Genomic DNA, 22,959 nt, shown 5'->3' on the forward strand with positions numbered 1-22,959 from the left:
ACTATAATCGATATTCTTTTAAGAAAAAAACTATTAAAGTTAGCAATTCCTTTTCTTCAGGTTTTCATTGATTTTTACTTTGATATGTTTATTCAGTGGTGTACGTAAGGGGGTGTCGAGCTATAAATCACCCTTGAGCAATTTATTATGGAAAAATAAACATTTACTATATTTACCCTTAAGTACTCTGGTGAAAAAAATTACATTAACACTTCGGTGTACTCTGACAGACCTCAATTATTTCTTTTGCAAATATTGCCTTTGTTGTGTGCTTTTTCTGATTCTTCGGCTAAGCCTTTAATGTTCTTCTGTTTCTCTCTCGTGATACGAAGCAACTAATATATATATATGAACTCATTAAATGATTAAATGCAAATCTACTGAGAAGTTACTAGTGTCACGTTGAGAAATATGAGGCTGGATAAGATTTTTTACGAAGACAATGAATGTATTTTTTTCTCGCTATTTTGCTACACTGAATATAACTGTTACTTCCTTCTTCCACATCGTCATTGTCATGTATTTCCTCAAGATAAGGGTCTTCACTAGTGATTAAGTAAGATTTATTTGCTTTTATTTATTTATTTATTTATTTGCACCTATTACAGGGGTTAAGCCCCAATTACAATGGCCTGCCCACAGTACAGTATAAAGATTTCTTAAATAGAGTAAAAATACATAGATTCAAAGAGAAAATTACATACTTTATTTTCAAATTATCTCAATTAACATAGGATTACATAATCCAAAACAGTAAAGGTAATATATACATATACAGATACATACATACTCATACATATACATATACATACTCATATATATATACAGGTTATTTCCATGATGCTGTGTAAAACTCAGAGGGATGAAAGATAATGCCACAAGAAGCAATTTAAAGATAGGAACGAGTGTCTTGAAATGCGTGTGCATTATTTTTACCTGCAGATTTCATTAATGTTGGAATGGATTGAAAGCAGGGGCGGCGCAAGGGTAGCCCCCAAAGAAATATAGGATATTTCGAACATCTGCAACAAACATGCGACGAGAAATTGGTAACTGTGCTCATTACAGATGTTTCGGATAGTCATGATGCTACTAGCTTAATTATGAGCTGCACACTGAAGTATGCTTTGAAAGAAAGAGATACGTACGTGATGGTGACTGTGCACGTGGAAAAGATGGAGAAGGAGAGTGGGCAAGCACAAAAGAAGGAATCCAAGGTGAGGAACTACTAGCACATGCGACAATATAATAATTACACGGTAGGAGTGTGAAAGAAAGCCGTAGCAGGACAACAGTAAATGTATCGCGCAGAGATGGAGTGGGTCAACAAAAACGTGACCCACGACTTACTGACCCACCACACACCGTGACCCATGATCCCCATATAAATCGACTGACCCAGTGTGACCCACGAATATAATATTGTACGAATGGGTCAGTTGTCGTGGTGGGTCATGGGTCATTGTGGGTTGCGTTATTTCTCTGGTTAGTGTTAGTCTGTTCTGATTCGCGGGTCATACAAGGACTTAGGTTCTTGTACGTCATCGAAATGACTCACAACCCACCGATCTACGCTCAAACTTGTCTTACACGACCCACGGCCACTGACCCATTCCAACTCTCCGTGCAGACGAACACAAATGATTCTGGTTAGCTGCATGTTGGTCTACTTGAAATTATGTTAGTGTATCATAAAAGTTACAGACGACGTTTGTCACATGTATCGACGAAAGCGAGTGATGCAGTTATTTTCTTACATGTAATAGCTGTGAACGCACACTTTCTATTTGAAACAAAACAAACAGAGGGAGAGTAAGTAAAGGGTCTGTAGACGGCGTGTCAATCGACACCAACGATAGCACGAATGGAAGCACTCCCTTTCTACTGCAGTTCGAAAGATTCTCGTGTCTACCGCAGTAACTATCGGTTGCCTGTAAGGTGTTTCGTCAAACGCTGTTGATAAAACGTGTTTTGAGTTGGTTAGTATTGGCAGTCTGGTGTCATGTTCGTCTGGTTGTAGTTTGTGTAATTACCTTCTGAACAGTAATGTGGGGATTATCTTCATTCCAGTACACGCAATTATATCTATTGATAATTCCATTAAGATTGAATTGTGCTTCACTCGACCAAACAATGCTACCCATAAATCCAAATTCATGTATAACCATCTCCTGAACCCATACACAAAATTGTAGCCTGCGATCTGAGTCGTCGCCACTTAGGTATGACACCAACCTTGGAATATACCACGCGATTTACCTTTTTTTAATATGCATAGCATACTACTCTCACGTGACTATTGCCTTGAAGACTTTTTGTGGTGAACGCAGAAATGGCCCCGCAACTGATGATTCAACACTTGTAGCCTGATTCGCCTTTGTGTACATCACACACTGTTCCATGAACCTGATTTTTTTTTCTCTTAGACATGTAATTATTATCCTTAAGCGGGATCAGTCTTATACTCACATCTTCAATCTCTGTTGTCACGTCTTCAGCAACATTCTAAAACTTGTAGCACCGCTTAATAACCTGTTTCCGCTCTTCATGTTGACGCCCGCTATGTTGATATTACTCTTTTGCCATTAACTGGGTTGCGTGGCTGACCGACAATTCTGTTGCCATCTGTTGAAGAAACATAACATTACCTTTTCCCAGAAGTTTAATCTTATAGTTTGGAAAATAAATTTTCTGTGACAGTTCAGTGTATACATTTTTTGACGCACCCCAAACCGATAGCTTTAATAGGTATAGGTAAGGAAAAGATCTGAGGAAGATGAGTATAGTAACCCAGGCAGGATTGGCGTGGAATAGGATGACACCCATTGGTGGTTTGGTTTCTGTAACGATAAACTTCCAAGTTCTTAAGCTATAAGTTTCTAGTCATCCAATATCAAGTAGTTGGGGACTTTCAGAAAATATGTCTCACTGAGTGCTGAAAATCGGTGTTTATATACCAATGGTCACATTGAATAATTTTTCGCCGACTCTAATATTTTGTCATTTTTTTCTGTTCTTTCTCACAATGTTAAACCGAACTGATGAATATATGGAAGTAAAATTAGATAAATAGTTTTTATGTTTATCTTTCTAGACATAAGAAGTATCACGAGTGCAGAGGAACAGCTAGATAGTGCATTAGCATATAATGCTTCACCAGCAGAATCTTAGACAAAATACAATTCGTCGGCAAGGGAATGAAAGCGAACACAATCAACAAAGAATTCACTGTTAAATTTGATTGGAGAACAAAATATGTACCTCTGAGATATTTCCGCATTGCTGAAAGAATTAGTTGTTCTTATGATCAAACATTAATAAACTTTTTGAATATTAACTATGTTTATAATATTTTATTTACCTTTCTTACAGTGCCCGAGACCAAAGAAATATCTCCCTGTATTTAATGAGAGTTATTAAGTAAAGTAAACCTACCGTATTTTTTTTTAAAGTGATACTAAATTTAGTTTAGAGCAGACTTGAGTTTTATTCAAAATAATGGTTTCGTTAATAATTCGAGTATTTTACTGAAATTTAATGACCTGCAACGACGTAATGAAAAATGATTCTTAGGTCGGTAACGGACCTGGTGAGCAGCAAACACTATTTTCAAATAATTGGTGTTCACCGTGTGTCCTTGCCACTGTAAAGTCCTTAGTTTGTGGTGATATTTATATGTCTCTGTCATTACTAAGCATCTGATCTTCAGGTAAAAACCTACTTTTTTCCCCTTAGCTCAGAGTGAAAAATGAAGTCGTATATGAAAGTTTTATGACAAAGCACTAGCACCAAGATTTATTTTGCCTAAAAATGCCTAATTGAACGTCAGATCTTATTTTTGTCTACTTTGCGACGTTACGCAAGAACTATGTGCAACCCATATACGACGAAGCAATATCCAAAATACGAAATGACGTAGGAGATTCTTATATTTGGTTATCGGTGATGAAACCACTGACGACCTAGGACGATCCATTTGTAACTTGGTTGTTGGGAAACTAAACTCTGAGCACCATCCAGAGCTTACCTTATTTGCGCCACAACTTTCAGGAAACAATAGAACAATAGATTAAAGGTATTGTACTCCAACAATCTTGATGAGAAGAAAGTGCTTCTTGCGTATACAGGTGCTGCATCATACATGGTTGCTGCAATGAAGTTGCTGAAGGTTTTCTATCCCTCCCTTGTGCATGTGACATATGTCGTCCATGGTTTAAATCGTGTTGCCGACCAAATAAGAGTAGAATTTCCAAAGATTAACAAAATGATCTCTACTGTAAAGGAAGTTTTTCTTAAGGCTTCATCAAGGGTACGGTCCTTTAAAGAAAAGCTTCCAGATACATCTCTGCCACCTCAACCAGTGCTTACACGATGGGGCACCTGGTTGAAAGCAGTTGAGTACTATTGTGACCATTTTCCTGCAGTAAAGGAAGTCGTTGAAAATTTAGTGGAGGATGCTTATAGCATCACTGCTGCCAAATAGTTGATGAATGATTCTTCTATCCCTACTGATTTGGCATACATCCTGTTGCACTACACATTTTTTGCTCGGCTTATTATAGAATTAGAGGGCTCGGAAATACCACTTTCTAAGAATATTGAGCTTATCAGGAAATGAAGCGAAAAATCGTGGAAGTGCTCGGTGAAGTTGGAGAGAAAGTGAAGGTAAAACTTGAAAGTGTATTGGGAAAGAACTTGGGACTCAAGAGTTTGTGTGCAGTAGCAGATATTTTGGCTGGGAAACAAGGTGAATACAAATGCGAAATACCAATCGAACATGTACCCAACATAAAGTTTGCCCCCATCACGTCAGTTAATGTGGAATGTTCATTCTCTGCGTAGACCTACAAGCTCATCCTCACCAACAAGCGGCACCGTTTCATCATAGAAAACCTGAAAAAAAGTGCTTGTTATTTACTGTGAGGCCAATAACGGCTTATGTGGTGCAGAGATGTTAAGGTGTTGCGTTTTGTACTAAAGATTTATCTACATATAGTTTTATTAAAACTTTTTAATTTCGGCAATATTTCAATATTGAGCAGGTTAAAATGTAAAGTAACATGACGTGTGTGCGTGCATTTCTTCACTCACATCGTAATGCATCGTATTCACATCGTAGTGCATCATTCCATTCAAATTCAGTATCTTTTATAAGAACCTAATTTTTCATTTTTAATGCCTAATTTAGTATTTTTGGCACCTAAAACACATTATTACCTAAAGTCTAACTTTTCAAGTCGAACACTGACAAATAAAACACTTGTATTTCAAGAAAAAAAAATAAGTCATCTCTACTTTGTCAAGTTTGGAATGACTGATTCAGTCAAAGATTGGGATTCATACTTGGTGAAACGGAAACCAATTCCAATTTCTAAGAAACGGTAGTTACACTGCAATTGATACTACTTGTCCTTTCTGACAGCTCGCTGTGTGCATGTGGTGCTCAATGCTGTGTTGCCAGCTTTTGCGTCGGGTATTGAAACACGAAATTATTCACTGCAGGTAAATCTCAGTTTTACAAAATTAAATGACACAAAAGAGAACTAAAAAAAAATGCTCTCAATAACCAGAAGGTCCAGTACTCAAGTTAACATTTGACTAAAATGTGCATTTATTTGTATTCAAATCAGCAATGTGCGGAAAGGGTGGAATGTTTAGAGTGAGAGAAATAAGCCACAATAATTGACTGAACGTGCTGTTGCCATAGAAACAGTTCGTTTTGCCTGATTGTTACGACCACGTGCAGGAAGGAAAAACAGAGGAAAGCAACTGTCAGAAAGGGCAAATTGCATCGTATAAAGTGTAGCGGAAGAGATATAGATGGAATATAGTGGGTAAGGAACTGTGTCAAACTGCAGTTCATGGAAAGCCTATACCGCCCTTTGCCCAACACGTGGGCGATCATAGTAGAGCAACGTCACGTGCGGCTTTTAGCAACTCTCCTGGGTATTAATCACGATCTAACCCTGTTCTGACCATTTCCCATTGTCATAGTGGAGCCATTTTTCATCTGAAGAGACAATCAGACGTAGGAAACCTTCTCGGTTATTCCATACACTTAGAGAACTGCACACATCCAGACGGTGATTATTGTTTACCGCTGCCAATTCACATGTCAATAATGAATCAAACTTTTTTTTAACTTTTAACGCTTGCATGGATCCGCCAAGCAACAGTAATATAGTGCATGCTAACTGCTCTGCAATGAAACGAAAATTTTCCTGAGAGCAGTGGCGGTTCTAGGCCGGGGCCGGAGGGACCTGGGCCCCGCCAGTTTTTTGCTGTGAAGATAAACTAATATCCTCAATTGTCTTTCAATATTTAGTCTAATTAATATTTATTTCGCAAGAAGTATAATGTTATCGATTCTTGAACATGTAATGAAGTGTATAGTGATAAGTTTCTTCTATAAACATGGGGTGGGGGAAGGAATCAGTATGTTAGAAACTGCATTTTGTTGAGTATTAAATGATTTTGTAGTTCTTAGAACAAGTTTCAAGTAGTTATTTTTATTGTGTTTTGATTATGTAACACAGTATTTCTTCTTTTTAAAACATTGTAGAAGTCTTCACTATCAACAACGTTGTGTTAAAGGGAAGACCACATCATCTGAAAATTTAATTTATTGCTTATACACAATGCACTGTTATATCGAAATTATACCACTAGTAGCTTATACCGAAAACGACAGAATGCTAATCGTTGTCCGACTTACTTCTTATCATAAAAATAATATGGGACATTCTACTCTGACCTACAAATAAAAAGTAGAAATCGAAGTTGGCGTTTTTAAATCATCTTATTTAGATCTAAACTGGTGTTAAATTATACCAATATATCCAGTGTGGTATTTATAGATTCTTGTGTGTTTAGAGGGAGGGACTCTTAATGCCGTTTTATGTAATGTAAAATCCAATCAAGTAATTTTATCCAGTGTAAAATTGGCAGCTAACTATAAGTTTCCGTCTGTAAATTCCGTGAATTCCATGTACCGATGAGCTTCTCTGTAGCCTGATGGTTAGGGCACTACAAAAATAATAGATGTAAAATAGACTTTCATTATAAAACAATGTTCCCTCAATTATACTGTCTCCCCAGATATAAAAAATCTTATATGTGAGAGGGATAAAAAGTAAGCAAGGGGGAATTTTCCTCTTCCCTCCGTTAAATTTCACCTTGAATATTCACTTTGTTCTTTCGTTTTTATGAAATTTGATTTACGTTTTATAACTACATTGTACTGTACTGTTTGGCAGCAGAAATCTACACCGTGTACAACGAGAGAGAAAAATATAGTATTCAAAAACACATCAACAATGGGGCTTTGCTCTTTGAGACCTTATATCGCCTTGAAAGAAATTACCAATTAAAAAAATGAAAACAACACGGTCATTCGCTGAATTAAATTCTACTTCTTAGTGTAATAATCAGTTTTCCCTTTGCTGTGTGTCTTTGCGGGTGATGATAGAGTGTGCTCGTAATGCTTTGGTAAAATGTCTAAATGTGATGGACCTCACCAAAGATTCTGCACCGCATCGACGATCCGCGGTAGACCCGCTTCCGTTTTGAAAATTAGGCCTATACCACCAGCGCCAGAGACGCGACGAAACGCCAATGAACAACAAAATTACTCCCTCAAAATATGTTAAATTGCCTATATGAGTAATTTGTTTACATTAAGGTGAGTCTTAAAAAAACAATTTTAAAAAGTTTAAAAAACTACTCCGGGATAGGCACGAACCATCAACCTTATGATTACTAGGCGCGTGCTCTTCGGCCTTCGCCACGGAGGTCATGAAGAAAGTTTCCGGCTCTAAGTCAAAACTCCCACAGCCAAAACTCCCACCCTCAAGAAATGTCAAAACGCCCACACAATCGATCATAATTCTCACACAAACGGACAGATCTCCCAAATGCACGAACGGTCATAACTCCCACAGTCAAAACCCCCACATGCAAGAAATGTCAAAACGCCCACAGAATCGGTCATAACTCCCACAAAAATGAACAAAACACCCACACATAGCAATGGTCACAACCCCACATAAATGGAAAAAAAACTCCCACACAAATGGACAAAATTCCCACACAATCGGACAAATCTCCCACGCTTTGAAATGGTCCTGGTTGCACGTCTTGTAAGTTTCACACGCTGAAAATAATAAAAAGAAGTCCAAGGGCGTTTTGACTGTTCGTGCATTTGAGAGATTTGTCCATTTGTGTGGGAATTATGACCGTTTGTGTGGGCGTTTTAATATTTTCTGAGTGTGGGAGTTTTGTCCATTTGTGCGGCAGATTTGTCCATTTATGTGGGGATTGTGACTGTGCTGTATGTGGCAGTTTTATCCATTTGTGTGGGAGTTATGACCGGGGAGTTTTGGATGTGGGAGTCATGCGTTCGTGCATTTGGGAGATTTGTCCATTTGTGTGGGAGTTATGACCGTTTGTGTGGGCGTTTTGACATTTTCTGAGTGTGGGAGTTTTGTCCTGCTCCCAAGCTTCTCTTGTAGAGGGATAAATCGTTGAGATCTTTTAGCTTATTAGAATGCTCCTGTAACCGTGTATATTCGACGATAACCGTTTGGGATTAGATAGAATCTACTCGCCATGTAATTTTATAAGAAAATGACACGTGTCTATTTACTCTATTTCATTGTTCTTCCATATCCACTTTCAAATGTTCGGCGACAGTTGCGATCTAAATTCATACAATTATACGCACTCATCTCAACATTTTTCACTTCGTGATATAAAGGCAGGGGTTACTCTTTTCCCTGAAGCTAACTTTTGGATTAATTCGTCAGGAAAATATCATATATAACAGTGGCGGCTAATGTTAGTGTTGCAGCGTTGCGCAACGACTAAAGTATCTCAAGAAAAAAATATTATTACCAATAGTAGTAAAGAACAGAAAGAATACTTTCTAATACTCCCATATATACTTTAAATAACATTTTTTTTTTTTTTACTTCTGTAACTGTCCGTTTCGTTAATCCGTTTTAAAAAGCGAAAAATAATCCGTCACAGAGTCTCTAATTTATATTGTGTTGCAACGAGCATACAACAACCACATTCCTTCAGTGCGGGAATTGGAGCGAATGTTAAGTCTCCTTTCCCCTATCTCAGAAGTTAAAGGGTCTGCTCGTTGCAGTGCTTCTGCAACACAGCACGGTTTCCAGTGAATGAGAAGGTTTTTCACGCTAAATAAGCTTTCTGCATTTTATTTCACTAGCAATTAAGAAATGGAATTTGTTTTTATGCATTCATATTTTTAAATTACGGTGCTTATACTGAAGCAAATCAATATAATGACAATTAAAAAAATTGATAGCAGAATTACAAAATAAAAAAGAAAATATGTAGTAAAGCAGAAAACAAATGAATGTAGATCCGCATTTACAAGTTAATTCTTAGCTTATATTGATAATAAACGTTTCTTCTACAGTAATTTGTGAAGCAAATATTAATAAGTCAATATGTAGAATCCCCCCTCTGTGGATAGTATTTCAGTATAAACATATGTCTTTTATAAAATAAGTATATTTTATACTCTTGTCAAAACTGTAGGCTATGGTGCGAAACGCCACATTGAATTTGGGACTAGTTGGAAATGCTCAGAGGCGTAGCCACAAGGGGATCCAACGGGTCCGGACCTCCCGAAAATTTCGAAACTTGACTAACATTTGTAGAGTTTCCTAACGAACTATACTTGTTTAACAGAGAAATGATTATGTAGGGTAAGTATTTTATTTTATGCCTCATCATGTACTCTTTCTCTTCTTATAGAAGTAATGGTTCTATCATTTTTTCTAAAAATATAGGTGACAGTAATTAAGAATTACTTATCTTTTCTGGTACAGTATAAGACAGGTTCGTTATTACGTTGACGTATTGGACCTTCCTCAAATACTTTGGACCCCTCCCAACTAACGTATTGTTCGTATATCTGGTGGGTTTCAAGGTTGCTTTCCAGAACTATGACATTGATAAACATTGTTTCCCTCATGTGGAAGTATATTGGGTTCATCGTGCATTGCGTAACAACCAAGACGGATGATTGGAATATAGTTTTTTCGTTTTACGTACATGCGTGTGTGTCAGGGGCGTCATTTAGGGGGGGCAGGAGGGGGCAATTGCCCCCCCCCAAGAGTTTGAGGAATACATATACATTAATAGATTGCTTACTAATATACTAGTACAAAACTTGAAACTCTTATGTCGGTGGTGCTCTTGCCCCCCCCCAAGCAAAGTCTGAAATGACGCCCCTGGTGTGTGTGTGTGTGTGTTTTTGTTAATGTATGAATCTGTAAACTGCTCCCGAAAATTTCGAAACTTGACTAACATTTGTAGACTTTCCTAACGAACTATACTTGTTTAACAGAGAAATGATTATGTAGGGTAAATATTTTATTTTATGCCTCATCATGTACTCTTTCTCTTCTTATAAAAATCCAACTCTGTAAAATAAAAAAAAAGGCACTTCCTCAAAATTCTCTATGATATAGATCTCCAGCCTGAAGTATCTCTGTTCGGACCTATCCATGGAAATGAAATGTACTATCGTGAACGAAAGTGCATTAACACATATATTCTGTATGTCCTTAGAACATTCACTAATAAGCTTAATAGATACATTGTGCTATAAATGAGAAACTGAAATTGATCAATCGGCATTGATCAATTTATTGTATTTACCAGTAACTACCATTTCTTTAAAATTATCGAAACAGATTAACAAAAGTATAATAATCTTTACGTGACAATTTTGGATTTGGAAAATTAAATTCACTCTTTAAACATATAGTCTCTACTTCAACTACAGGAAATTGCTTTAAGAAGCCCTTTTTCATTCTTAATAAATTTGTAAAATTCCTTGAAAGTAAATTTCAAATTTTCCCTGATGCAGTCTCTGTCATCTCTCTAAAATTTTCTAAACATGTGAACAAAATATATTAATCGTTGATAGATGGTGAAAGGTAACAGTTTTTAGTTTACAGAATGACAGCTACTTTTCAATATCTATACTTCGAACTAGATACAAATTTGAAAAAAAAAACGGTTATAAAGGGGCTGGTGAGAAGTTTGTACCCGTCACCAGCTTTAATCAAAATAACAGCAATTTTTTCCGGCCAGGCCCATGAAAAGTCGGCCAGTTGACAGCCCTATGTATGAAAATGTGACATTCGCAATTCATACATCAGTATCTTTTTTGTATCAGCTGTTTTGATTATTAGTTATTAGATTTAACGTTATTGTGTGTGCTTTAATTCTGTACATAACCTACAAATTCTGAATGAATTGCATACCATGACTTCTGTAGATAAATAGTTTACAAAAATTGCCAAGCTTTCAACTGAGGAAAAACTTACAATTTAGGCTTAGACAAAACAAGCACGAATGCAATTCAGGAGAATGTTAAAAAAAAAAAAAAACGGTTTAAATTTACAGGACATCTTATAGCAGTAATATTCTATGCACCAGATACATTTCCACAATTTATTTTAAATTTTCCTAGATAAATTGTGAATAAAGCGTGTTCAGTGTACATTTTTTATAACATTAATCTCTGCTACGAACTCTCTTCAGTCTACACTGAAGAGGAATTCGGATCACTGTCAGGGACTAAGTTTGCTAGAATGAATTGTTCACAATAATCTAGAAAAAAATATTTAGTGAATCTACGAAGCTTCTGAAATTAATATTAACTGTATCTATGGCGTCAGTAAAAGAAGAAAAGTTTTTTTCACATCAAAGAGAATTGACACTTTCAAGAAATTGAATGTCCCAAGAAAGGTTATCACCATTGGTTATGCTTTCCATCGAAAAAGACCTGACAATAAGAATATTAGAGTTCAACCAGCATGTATTAGGCAGATTTATTCCAATCAAAGAGAGAAGAATGAACTTACTAATTAAATAAGGCGATTAATCGGATTAAATGTTCTGCATTTTTTTATTTTTTAAAAACAGAATTTTATTTAATTTAACATGTCACATAGCATTTGCATCTAAAGTTATGCTGATTAGCAATTGAGTCAACTTTATATCTTCTGTCTCTTATCGTTCGTACTGCAACACCCGAAACCACAAACCACCGGCCGCCACTGATATATATTAATAACCGCATGCACATGACTGGCGATGGTTGGTGTTGGTCCCTTCGCGATTCTCCGAGACGAAGCGAAGGAACGCAGACCAAAATGAAGTCCTCGCTGCTACGTGGTGGTAACTTCAACAACCCGACTCCAGATATCTCTCTCGACTCGACGAAGCCCTGTCGCCAGTGGACACAAGTGGCAATCCTTCGACGCGTCGCTATAGTGACGGTCGACATTTACCGGCAAGTGGGCAACTAAGTGTAGGCTACGTTTACGGCATGGGGAATTTGCATCTATCGTAGTACCTTTGATTTGAATTCCAACAAAAAAATACCTTCATAATCCCCAAGGACGAAAGGTTACGGCAACCGTCTTTGAGGATTGTAAAAATGTTCTTTTGTTACATTTCATGCCAAAAGACATTATGATAAATGCAAATCGTTATTGTGAGACTCTTAAGAAAACTACAGTGAGCCATCCAAGTAGGAGAGGAGGAATCTTTTCTGGAGGAATTGTGCTTCTCACGACAATGACCGCTCTTACACTGCTGATGCAACTCAAGAATTGCTGAATCAATCCGGATGGGAAATTTTTGATCATCCCCCACATAGTCCGGCTCTTGCTCTTAGTGGTTTCCATTGTTTCCCTAATGGGGCGTTTACACTTGGTCGATTTAGTCGCACGACTAAATCGACTCGCTGCATTTGCCACTAAATCGAAACAACTAGGCCCAATCAGATCGATGGATGTGTTCAATTATTTCAACCACAGAAAATAGAACGTCTTTCAATTCGGTTGCCAGTCGATTAGTCGCCTTCGATCAACAAGCGATTAAGTTGAAATCTCGTTTACACGGTCGATTAAGTTGAAAGTGACGTCAATTCAACTGAATCGAACGCAAATCGACTAAGTGTAAACGCCCCAATAAGCTGAGAGAGTTTCTGACTGGTAAATGTTTTGAAAATGCTGAAGAGTTGGAGAGTGCAGTGACTACCTGGCTTAATGAACTGGGGGTACAAGAGTGCAAAATGAGAATTATGAAGCTCGTGAACAGATAAGACAAATGTTTAAATTAAAGTGGTGATTATGTAGAGAAGTGAGGGAAGCTTCAGGTACCGGTATGTAACAGGATTGTTTTCTCCAATAAATATTGTATTTTTCATTTTGTAAACTGAACCATTTTTATTTTCTTGATTACTCTCGTAAATTGTAATATTATCAGTGATTGTAGTTTGTAAATAATAATAATAATAATAATAATAATAATAATAATAATAATAATAATAATAATAATAATAATAATAATAATAATAATAATAATAATAATAATAATACGCATACCCACAATCCTTGACGCACCTGCTCCCTCCGGACGCATCCTTGCGCTAAGCCCCATCTTGAACCGGTTTAGATACAAGTCTTGATTTCGAAATCATCTAAAATATGTTGGTGTGTGTTTTTCCCTAATAACTGTTCCCTTTTTTGGGATATCAATTTATATGTATATTATTAATCTGTAGACATTTTGTTGGACATGCGTCGAGATATTAACACATTAGAATGTATCGGAGTACTATTTAAGACAAGAAAGATGATGTATTGTTATAATTACATGTTGCATTATAGGGCCCGATTAACAACTTGCATCGTCTCAATGTAATATTTGCGATGTGTTTACGACAAATAGTATTAAATATTTTTTTCGATATTTGCGTAATTACGTCAGTTGGAAAATTTTGCAAACTTAAATAGAAATTTTGCGTTCCGTTGGTGCAAAACGTTACGTAATGAGACTCCATACGTTCTTGGTAATTTCGGGTTTTATGCAGAGTCGTTCTGAAGCGTGATTAGCACCATACTAAAGAGTTCGATTAACATATTTCCTTCAGCAGTCAGGCGTTTAGTATGGCGCTAATCATATGTCAAAATGACTCTGCACAAGGCATTTCGTGTTTTCCTGCACTCCTTCAAATTACCGTCGAACTAGATTTCGAATACTATTCACGGTGAAATTGACGGGACGAAGCACGAATTTGCATAGGCAATAGGGGATCATGTTTCCTTTGCTGTCTGCTATTCAATATATTTTTTTTAAACAAATACTTGTTAATAATTTCCCACCTCTATATATGCGAGAAAATAAATTTAGTAACCACGTTACCAACTGCAGTAATATAACTTATATTCCATTACTGATTTAATAGTATTAAATCTTTATAATTCATTATGACTATTTCACTTCCTGTCAAGAATGTTATGGCGACCGCTGACGTTTCCGTGTGAAGTTGAGTGCGACAGTATATATGTTTTATGCTTCCCTAAGTTACAGTTCCACTAAGTTATTACTTCATACTTTCTCGCTTGTTTAACATATTAGTTTTACCCACTGTTCGATTAACTTCCGTTCGGAAACTCAGAGGACGCTTTATATTAATTCGAACGAATATTTTCTAGTGCCTCGCAGGACGAGAATTTTAATTTCTTATCGACTTAACCGGTGCTATTTAATATTTCTCATTAAGACTGAGGAGAGTTAAAGGTAAGTGAAACTGGAACTTGCTTAGAAGAGCCTAAAAATGTCCAAGAATAATCAGTAAACTACCTATAATGTGTAACAACCCATTTGTTATGACCTTTCCAAATAACGTTCTGACTAGTTTAATTGTTTAATTAAATATTATTTGAATTACAGTGAATACAAAATCTGAAATTGAATTGAATTACACTATTTAGGACGATAATGTCTTAAATTGAATGTCATTGGAACTTCAATAATATGTATTAGTTAAATATAAACAAAGAAATATTGTAAACAATAACTTGTATCAGAGAAAATAAGATTGTTATTTTCTCTATGGTCATATTAATGTGTTCTTCTTTATTAAACCGTTGATTCTCAGTAATAATAAAATGAACAGTTTACAGCTTTATAGTTTATGGAAAACACGGTTCAGTATTCCAAATTATTGCTTCATTAAGAAGTGATTAGAATACATGAACAGTTACATAAACAAATCGCAATAGTGTTAGGTACCTAATTCTACCTATCTATATTATATTTTATTGGATGAATTCACACCTTTAAATGAGTTGTTGTAATGAAAAATAAGTTGTTTCCTCCACCTGTCTTGTAAAATATTCAGTTTTAATCGAATGAACCATATTTTGCATGTGTAAATTTATGGTAGCCAGTAGTCTTGTTAAAATTATTCGAAATTTAACAGTACTAGTAAATAGTACAGAAGGTGACCTAATAAAAGTAAATCAATAAACATGGAACAACTACATGAACGAACGTCAGAGAAAGTAAGAAATTCAGTTCCGTAGACGTTATAATTATTAAATGAATCAAAATTTGATATTGATTATATAAATAGTGGGGTATTATTTAGCTTCCCAAAATATCTTGCTACTTGTGCTGGATGGCCACTAAAAAGCACGAATAATACGTAACAAATAATGCTGGGTCAAGGCAGGAGCGCAGCAGGAGTGACCTTAGCGGAAACGAGGGGTGCGTCCGTAGGAAGCAGGCGCGTTAGCGATTGGTGGGTATACACATAAATGAGGGCGTTTACAACACCTCACTATGTCACAGCACCGGATCCGTCCAGAGATCTGGGGAAGATACTAAATGCCATCCTAAATAGTGAAACAGTGATAAGTTAATTATTTCTAAAAGAAAATCACCAAACTCAAAAGCAGAAAAGATAAAATAGTAATAATGATAAATGAACTACTTCCAAGTCACGTACTAGCGATGACTGAAGTTCTGAGAAGTCAATTACATAATCAGTCAACCACTTCGAAAAACATAAAAAAAAGGCATTATTATCTAGCTGTGTTCGGCATAAATTCCATTAACTCCTGTCAGTTTATAAAACACGGTACTGATTAAGAATAGTCCGTCACAAAATGGTAATTGAGTGAATGCATATGAAACAGAATTGTGTAGAATAACGAAGTCCAATAGTAGAGGAACTTTTCACAATGAAGGAGACCAGTATTTCGTGTGAACAGGGCTACCGGTATACTAGGGTTAAAAGGAATGAGTGTATATCAAAGACGACTTTGTGACATACTAATTTTCACTGACAGAGTATTTGTGCACGTTATTGGAAAAGTATAGTTATGTTTATAAGTGGTGATTCTGTTACAGATGTTCCAATCTATGTGATATCAAGTGTTGCTTTTGAGCATACCCTTCGTCGCTGGCGTGCCTGCTTCTGCCCTCATTGGATTAAATAGCATTCTCGATTTTAGTGAGCACCGAGCACAAGTTACATTTTGTTTTTGCACAGTCGATTTAATAGCATACGTCTGAACTTGCATTTGTTCTCAGAAGGGGATATCTTCGTAAAGTAAATCTTCACTCATGAATGCAACTCCTACCCTAAGAAACAACTTCCAAGACACTGCAAGTGAATTTCGTAATGACATAATTCCATATAACGGGATAGCATGTATTGGAATAGCGTAGTCATTTCTATTGCATATGAATTTGTACACATATTATCAATCTGTATGCAAGTCCTTGGGCATTTACCAGAGTAATACCTGGCCAGAACAGTTTAGAGAATTACTTAAAACAAGAAAATGATTTTTTATTATATAGCGGATTGTTATTAATCTGCATCTAAAACACTATGAGTTAAGTTAGGTTAGTTTAGATTCTAATAGGTTTACCATAATATAAGTAATCTCTGTGGGGTTTAACGGACTTTGACTCCAGTATTCATGCAACCCTTTCTTGGAAATATAGGTTAGTTTACATTCTAGTAGGTTTACCATAATATACGTAATTGCTGCGGCGCTTAACGAACTTTGACCCCAGTATTCATGCAGCCCTTTCTTAGAAATACATGTTAAAACCTATGTTTTATAAAACCAATATTCACAAAAGAAGACTAACAGATGACGTATTTTTCATCACTAATGACAAACAACATACGACTCAAACCAGGAGCTCATGTGATTCGGATTCCACGTTCACCAGTAGGTCCACGTCTCATACTGTCGCTGCTGAAAGGGACGCTAAACTCAAATTCAACGGCTCAAACCATACAAGCCTACTGTCACTGGGAAACAAAACACGTCATATTCGAACATCACATATACATTATTGGAAGGACACAGATTACTTAAAAGTAAAATGAATTTAGGGCGCAAAATTTCAAAGTAAGACGCATGGTTTCCAGTATCTGTTACGTACTAATTACGAGAGTTCCCCCACCACCACCACCTTATGGTCTTTGGTTTGACATATAAATTATGTCAGGGCATAAAATATCAAAGCCAGACAATTAGATTCAGGACAATCAATTTTAAATTAGACAATTCATATACAAGTTAAAAAATATCTTACCTTAACACTTCACGTTTGTGTAATGCTCTCTCTCTCTGCACTGAGTTACCAATTGTCGATTGCAGTGATAACGGTATCTCATGCAAATATCTATCTTTATTATTATTATGATTATTATTATTATTATTATTATTTGTATTTACTTATTTTGTTATTTATTTATCACAGACATCGTGACGTGATTGATTAATCTATTCTAGACAAAGGGCAGCTCCCCCCCAGCTGTTTTACTTCAAACAACATAGGAAACGACCTCTCGCGTTGACACGCTGGAAGGCAAACCATTTCGATTAAGGATGGTAAAGGAGGGGCGAATAATAACGTTGTGAAGACTCCACATTCCGTGTCTTCTTTCATTCAGTGACAGTTATTTTCGGGAGAAACAGAAACTACCCAGTCCTGCGAGTTTCGACAGAAACCATTCCTACTGAACACGAGTCGCCAATGGCGACCTGGCGACCGGAAATTTTGCGCTCTGCGAATTGGAAAAAGTGCAGAAACAATATTCATGTAAACTTAGTAGTAAACTTTACCTAATCCTAGAACATAGGATAAAGAGCAGTAAAATTCTTGTTGTACTTATTTAACCCTGTTTAACAACTTAAGACTATGCGTGATCTATAGGTTACAAAGTAGTTTAGCAGTCCCCCTTAACACAAATTAATTACAATAACTACTATTATTATAATTGTTTCACTATGGTAAACAACCTAAAATTGAAAACTTGTCACTCCGACGTTACAAAACTACTTTCATAACGTTCTACCAAAGTATGTCATCTACGGAACTAAACCCATATATACATATTCAAGTCGTCATTCAACACTTACAGTCAGGTGGGGCTATTTTGAGACCCTCCCCCCCAAAAAAAAATGATAACAAGTAGTAATAAAACTTCCGTATTATTAATACTAGAAAGGCAAAAAGATATCAAAATATAGCGAATTGAGACCTGTATTAGATTCCATCATCTGAATAGCATATTTCTAAAGGGATTCTGCATTTTAAAAAATGAAAACAATGTATCATATTACACTAGTTAACAAAGGTTTTGTTACATAAAAAGAAATACCTGTTCTTAAAGGAACTTTTTGCGCTGAATTCGAATATGCACTCGGTTTTTCTCCATCACGTACGATTTTCCCGTAACAGAGGGATTTTCGGGAAAATCCCTCAAAAATTTCCCTTTTCGTTTATTTTACACCCCAAGATCTTGTCCCCTTGCATATACTAACAGAAATTATACCTAAGTATACTTTGATTCATATTTAACAAACCCTCCAAGTTTCGTAATAATCGCTTTATTCTTTCTAGAGAAATAAATATGTTTGTATGTATACTATGTGTACTGTTTATTGCACCTTATAGTAATGCTTTCAGATCTCTTAAGTTGAGGTAAAACGTTTTGCTTTATTACCATAAACACATATATAAAATATAATACAATATAATTTACAAGTGTGACAATTTACAATAAACAATAATACAAATGTACCAAAAGGTCATGAAAAGACAATCAAAACTATCACAATATATGAAACTTCCATTGGGTTACAAAAACGTACACTACTTCCTTCTTTTGTAAGAAATGTTGCATTCTCTAACAAGACCCCAACAATAGTCCCCCATCATTGAAGGATCCCATCGTCCCTGGTACCTTTTCTCCATTGCCATTATATCTTGGTGGAATCTTTCCCCCTGTTCGTCGCTGAGAGCACCTAGGTTAGCAGGAAAGAAGCTGAGGTGGGAGTGCAAAAAGTGGATTTTTAAAGACATCCTACAACCCAACTCTTTGTATTTCCGTATCATGTCCTGTACGATTTCTGTGTAACTCTCAGCTTTGTTATTGCCCAGAAAGTTGCGCACAACACACTTAAATGCTGTCCAGGCAGCTAGCTCAGCACTGTTTAACTTGCTGTCAAAGCTATCATCAAGCATTAATTTCCTAATTTGGGGACCAATAAACACTCCCGCTGAAATCTTAGCATCACTCAGGTTAGGGAACTTATCTCGCAAATACTTGAAACCTTCAGCAGATGTGTCCATGGCTTTGACAAAGTTTTTCATAAGTCCTAACTTGATATGAAGTGGCGGTAGTAATATCTTATTAGGATCTACCAAAGGAGCGTATTTGACGTTGCATTCTCCAGGTACGTAATTCACTCTAGGTTCCCATTTCTTCACTTCATAATGTTTGTCATCAGCTCGGCTATCCCATAAACATAAAAAACATTGGTACTTCGTGTAACCGCACTGCAGTCCTAATAAAATACCAACTACCTTGAGATCACAACATATTTGCCAACAATGGTCCTTGTAATTTATAAGATTTAGCAAAGTTGACATGGTGTCATAGGATTCCTTAATCTTCACTGAGTGCGCAAGTGGTATAGAAGGTTTTTTATTTCCATTATGTAAAAGGACAGCTTTAAGGCTGACCTTTGACGCGTCGATAAATAACCTCCATTCTTCTAGAACGTAAGGAATTCCTAGCTCCGCCATCAACCCATTTATATCCGTACATACGCACACATTATCTTGCATTGAGAAATAGCTTGAAAATTGAACATGCCTTTTCCTGTACACTGATATGTTCGTTTCTGCATCCAATAAGTTCCTGCTGGAGCCTTGATCCCAGAAGTTCCGCCTCTTGTTTTGTCAGGTGCAAATCACGGACTAGGTCATTAAGTTCACATTGCCGGATGAAATGTGGCTCGCGAACACAGTCAGGGATGAACGTTGGATCCTTGGATGTACATGTTGATGTCGATGGTTCATCAAGGTCATGATCATCATCAGAGTTTTTTGGCCATACCTCTTCCCAGTTGGTAGGGGGCTCGGGAAGTGGAAGTTCATCCCCGTGCGGAATAGGTCTAATTGCGGATTTAACGTTGGGATAACTTATTGTGTATTTGCTTTTTTTAGAATGTCCCTTAACTACTGTGAGACAAAAATAACAATCATCCAGATGGTTGGTGGGTTCTCTCCACACCATTGGTACAGCAAATTTCATGAACCTCCGTTTCCCTTTGGCCCATGCAAGTAAAGTGACGTAGCACGACGCACAAATTATGTTGGGTGCCCAAGTTTTGTCCTGATCTCCCACACGACATCCGAAATATATATATAATATGCTAGTTTCACCGATGGCGTAATGGATTTACACTGTCCTTTAACTACAAACTGGCCACACACATAACAAAAACTATTTGGTGAGTTAACACACGAACGCCGTCCTCTTGACGCCATTGTACTGATCACAAACTAAACTTCTGGTCTTAGTTGGGTATAATGCCGTTAAGATCAAACATGAAAGCACTCTTAGCAACAAAGACAACTTTGAAAGTGAAGTAGTGTTAAACCACACTTCAATATAAAAATGTACAAAACTCCCTCACCAGGTGTCAAGAACACAAGAAAGAAAGAAATGCGCGGGGGGAGGGGGGAAACGATACCGTAGTGGAAAATTCAGACTGCATTAGTTCATTGTTGTCAACAATGAGTCTGTATTCCATTCTTTCTTTCTTTTGCATTCTGTTACATTTGATAACAAATATTGATAACCATTTCATGAACAAAACGAAAAAACTTGGAGAATTGTATATATATGTATTAAGATACACATATAATGTACGTTTAAAAAAAATATACGTTGGAAGTACATTCTATTTTTATACACGTTTCTAATTTACAGAGAGCAATACAAGTGTGTTGTTGACTATTGTAAATATTCATTTTTATGTCTGTGTTTGTAGTAATAAAGCAAATCGTTTTTACCCCAACTCAAGAGATCTGAAAGCATTACTATCAGGTGCAATAAACAGTGCACACGTATACATACAAACATATTTATTTCTCTAGAAAGAACAAAGCGATTTTTACGAAACTTTTAGGGTTTATTAAATATAAATCAAGGTATACTTAGGTATAATATCTATGCTACTATATGTAAGGGGACAGGAGCTAGGGGAATAAAATATCTGAAAAAGGGAAATTTTTGAGGGAATTTCCCGAAAATCCCTCTGTTACGGGAAAACTGTACGTGATGGAGAGAAACCAAGTGCATATTCGAATTCAGCGCAAAAAGTTCCTTTAAGATCAGGTGATTTTTCTCATGTAACAAACAAAAAGTTTAAATTTGTTAACTAGTGTTATCAGGCAGCGGTTGGCTATTACGGAAAATACATATTACTCAGTCTCAAATGATCTACAAATGTGTGAGGGTGTAAGACAGTCGCCGACGTACTCTGTCATAAAAACCATATATATAGTATTTATTCAAAATCAGTAGTACTAAATCAGTCCAGAAAATGATGGAAACCTTAACTGTATATATATGACCTTCTGCTTCACTAAGAAAGTCACAGTGTTTGTTTCTGCCAAGTTTCTCATTTTAAAAGAGAAAATTACGTAAGATGATGAACACACAAAGCTTGAAGAAGAGGCTAGATATTATTGACGACACATGAATTAGTTGTTGATATTACAGTTTTATTCATCCTAATGACAGCTTTTGATCTTTTATAAGAACAAAAACTAGTACATAAACAAAACAGCAGTGCATTGCAGTGGTCATAAAAAAAAGTTTTTTACTGTTTTTTTTCCAAGCTTGGAAAAAAACGGAAAATTTGGGAAAAACTGAAATTTTCGAATATTTTACTACATTATGTTTTTAAAATGAAAAAAAAAAAGTATATTTACTAGTTTACAGTTAAGATCATTGAGTGCTTATGTTTCTTGTATTAGAATAGGGAAAATTTGTGTCAACAAATATTGTGCACCAATCCTTTAAAATTAGCATCTTGATAAAATGGAGTTACGGCTACAAAAGATACTAAAATAAAATTAGTTAAGATAGACACTTTAAATTAACTTAAGTAATCTTATGAAATTTTAAAGCAATCTTTATGGCAGGGAAGTTTTTAAAAAAAGGAGGCTAGAATTATTTTAGTTAATACCGATATGTTAAAATCAAATATATATTTTAAGTAGATAAGTATCTTACTTGTGCTGTGTAAAATTTCTTGAAATTCTGAACCCATTAAAAAAATCTTTCGGAAATATGGGGAAAAACCGAAAAATATAATTTAAAAATTATTTCTTCGCCTGATGTTAATTTTTTTTACTGTAACGTGTCTGCAGCGTGTATACAATGTATTTCGCTAGCTCGAAAAGTACTTAAAGCAAGAGGTTTTAATTTTACTTTTCAGTTTTCTGATTTTTGGTAAATCAAAAATATATATATTCCCCCCCCCTCGCCCCAATTTACGGTGCTGAATTTGGATATAAACAGCATCGAAGTGTCACTGTTCATCTCAGCGAAACCAAAAATTATGGATTTGACTCTAATATCGGCCATTTTCAATCATTTTTATACATCTTTTCCTCCCTAAAGTTGCGGGCCTGAATTTGGATTTAAACGGCATCGAAAGTGTCACTGTTCACCTCAGTGAGCCCAAAAACTATGGATTAGACACTAATAAGCCTATTTTCAATCAT

At 36.0% G+C, this 22,959-nt stretch overlaps 1 protein-coding gene across 2 annotated transcripts in view; it reads left to right on the forward strand.

Annotated features, from left to right (window-relative positions):
- The first annotated feature begins 14,338 nt into the window (after positions 1 to 14,338).
- The window catches only part of LOC145661383 (protein spitz-like), a 598,112-nt gene continuing 589,491 nt past the window's right edge, over positions 14,339 to 22,959 (forward strand). For both annotated transcript variants that reach the window (XM_081726707.1, XM_081726705.1), the window contains exon 1: positions 14,339 to 14,637. The gene's annotated coding sequence lies outside the window, so the exon portion shown is untranslated. The remainder of the gene's footprint in view (positions 14,638 to 22,959) is intronic.

Source organism: Thermobia domestica, chromosome 1 (genome assembly GCF_964235325.1).
Source record: "Thermobia domestica chromosome 1, izTheDome1.hap1.1, whole genome shotgun sequence".
Lineage (NCBI taxonomy): Eukaryota > Metazoa > Arthropoda > Insecta > Zygentoma > Lepismatidae > Thermobia > Thermobia domestica.